We start from the raw sequence: 2,873 nt of genomic DNA, 5'->3' as shown, positions 1-2,873 counted from the left end.
ACACCAGCTCCGCAGTCTTTGGTTCACTGCGTGGATCCTCCTCTCCCTCCTCAGCCCATAGCCCGAGACTGGGAGGATTGACGAAAACACCACCTGAGCTCCCAGACCCCTAAGCCCCGCTCCCAAATCCCTGTAGCGCCTCATGACCTGGCTGGGGGATAGTATGAGGAATAATGCCAAAAAAAAAAATTGTCATATCACTTATCTCTTTGAAAGTCATTAGAAGTAACCCTTTCTTGATCAATAGTATTAGACACAGAAATTACATAAAAACCAGTGTAAGTGGTTGGAAACCAGTACAAATCTGTAACACAACAGGAGTTCAGTGCATGTAAACTGTTTTCAAAATGGCTGAAACTGGTTTACAACCTGGATAGATGTAGTAGCAGATTTAACTGATCTAGGTTAAATCAGTTTATTGAACTTCTGTCCCAGATCCCCTCCAGATTCAAATTTAACTCACAGTCCCTCAGCATCACAGGATGCTTTGCTCCTCCCCTGCAAACAGCTCCTTGCAGGATGAGCAGGCTAGCCTTGGCCCACACCATCTGCTCCAGCTGAGCAGGGAGGTGTGCTATAGCACCCACCAGATTCTTGCCCGAGCCACTGCAGGCGTGTAGCTGCATTTCTGGAATCAAAAGTGAATAACTGTTCACTTGCTTATCTGTTCAGTCTATGCAGTTTAGACTAACTTGCAAAGATTGATCCAATTCAGCCTTGGGCTTTTTGACTGTCTATACTTTGCCTAGAAGAGTAATTCATTTGATACCTCTTTTATTTGTCAGGTTCAGTTTCTTTCCAAGCTTTAGAATAAATACTAGAAACTAATAATGGGTCTCCTTAATTGGCACCAAAATTACAATGACATTATTTAGGAGTATGAAAAGTTTTTGCTGTACCCAAGCTGGAAATATGAAGCCTTTAAAGTCTGCATGACCTCCTACACTTCAGGAGTAAAATTCACTAACCTAATGTAGCAGAGACTCTGCAGTGCTTCCGGCAAACAGTTTGGCAAGAAAAGTATTTTAGCAGATGACAACAAGGCACTTTCAAAGAGACTGAAAGGTCAACTAGTTTGTTTTCGATATATCAAAAGTGTTTCCATTTTAGTACTGGTGAACTAATAATAAGTAATAACCATTAGGGGGGCTGCATGGCATGCTCCATACACAGTGCAAATGCATTTCAAGCACTAACCTCTGCTTCCAGATATTTGCCTTGAAGCGAGTGCAAGGCACTGAAATGTCAGCATTTCAGAAGAATACCACATTCTTCTGAAACAGGAAACAGCAGTGAAATAGTTAAATTTCCTAGCCTGCCCCATGGAGAGTTTTTCTTTTTTTTTTTCTTCCCACTTCCATTAATGAAAACTAGAGCTGATCACAATTTTAGGCAAAGCTATTTTTTAAAGTCCTTCCTGTGCAATACATTTTTAAATGTAATCCGTGACATCTTTATCATTATAATCAATTTTTTTAAATCAAAACCATGTGTGCAGTCATCATCAAATATGTTTATGCCATGGGACTATTTTGGTAAATGAAAACATTTGTTAATGGGTGTTTTGTCTTTTTTATAAAAAAGCCATGGAAACTTTGAAAATTTTGGTTCAGGATAAAAGTTATCAATAACTTTTTTTGAAAAGGTTTAATGTCCATTTTTTCCATAATGGGAAAAACCTTGACCAGTGCAGAGCAGGAACAGGTGAGTGGGACTTATTTCCACCTCAGTGACAGAGGTCTGTGCTGCTGTACTGTAAACAGCCTTAAAGCAAAAAAAATGTGTTACTCTAAGCAAAAAAGAAGATGGACAAACCAAAATACATATAGGCAAGAAATAGTTGTGCTTTTCAGAGCCATTGCAAGTATAGCTGGGAGTTAGCCAATATTATTTGCACATTTTGGGTCTGGGGAAATTAGTTTACTGCTTAGCAGAAAGAAGCAGATTTTAAAGGCCAGTTTAAGGAACTGATCCTTCTAAGCCAGGGGTTCTTAAATTTTTATGCCAAAGCCCAGCAAACCATAGGCTGGAAGTGGCCGGAGCCCAGCAAACCACAGCCCAGCAGTCACAGCCGACTGTGGCCAGAATTTCCAGCCAGAAGACAGGTAAGAATACCTGGCCTACCCTGAACTGCTGCAGGCCCTGCAAAAGGAGCCACGGCCTCTCTACCCAGCTCTGGGGGGCTGCAGTTGGCCAGTCCACCAGCTGACCATGCTGCAGACCAGCAGCCAACCCACTGTGGCCTTGCACTGGGCTGTGGCCCAGGGACTGAGAACCCTGTTCTAAGAAATGAGGGATTTCATCCAAAATAGCAGGCAAGGTGGAGGAGGGTAAAAAGGTCACCATAGGAGATTTTAAAAGGTAGTTAGCTGTGTTAGCCTGAAGTCAGAGGAAGATGGTAGGGCTGTGCAAAATTTCACTGGCCATTTTGTTTCAACACTGTTTCAACCAATTTCAAGCTTGAAACAGCAAAATCGGAATGAAACACAGGCCATCGAAATAGCCTCAAAAGAAAATGAGGCTGGTCAAACCGTTTCAAAAGTTGAAATGTTTCGACCATAGGCTGGGGATGTGAAGTCAGTCCAGCTGGGCTGACTTCCCATCCCCAGCGCAAGATCCGGCAGGGAACAGGAGGCAGCCCAGCTGGGCTGCTTCCTGGTGCCCTGCACTAGATGTACCCTACATTTTGTGCTAGAGGAAGCACCCCAAGCATTTGCAATGGGTCAAGCACCCTCAAGGACTACAAGGCCAGAAACAGTCCAGGTGCCTGGGTGGTGTCAGTGGTACCCCCAGGCTTGCGGGTGTGCTCCAGGAAGGGGGATCGGCCAGACATAAGGTGCCCCAGGGAGGCACTCGGAGCTTGGCAGGTGGGC

At 43.9% G+C, this 2,873-nt stretch overlaps 1 long non-coding RNA gene across 1 annotated transcript in view; it reads right to left on the bottom strand.

Annotated features, from left to right (window-relative positions):
• The window catches only part of LOC109319303, a 3,897-nt gene extending 1,704 nt beyond the window's left edge, over positions 1–2,193 (bottom strand). The window contains exons 1-2 of the long non-coding RNA XR_002103475.1: positions 2,125–2,193; positions 367–369 (exon numbers count right to left, since the gene is read on the bottom strand). This is a non-coding gene — a long non-coding RNA (uncharacterized LOC109319303). The remainder of the gene's footprint in view (positions 1–366; positions 370–2,124) is intronic.
• Positions 2,194–2,873: the final 680 nt, after the last annotated feature.

The sequence above is a fragment of the Crocodylus porosus genome, unplaced genomic scaffold (assembly GCF_001723895.1).
Source record: "Crocodylus porosus isolate Cpor-Errol unplaced genomic scaffold, CroPor_comp1, whole genome shotgun sequence".
In the NCBI taxonomy this organism is placed as follows: domain Eukaryota; kingdom Metazoa; phylum Chordata; order Crocodylia; family Crocodylidae; genus Crocodylus; species Crocodylus porosus.
This window is presented reverse-complemented; position numbering and strand designations above follow the sequence as displayed.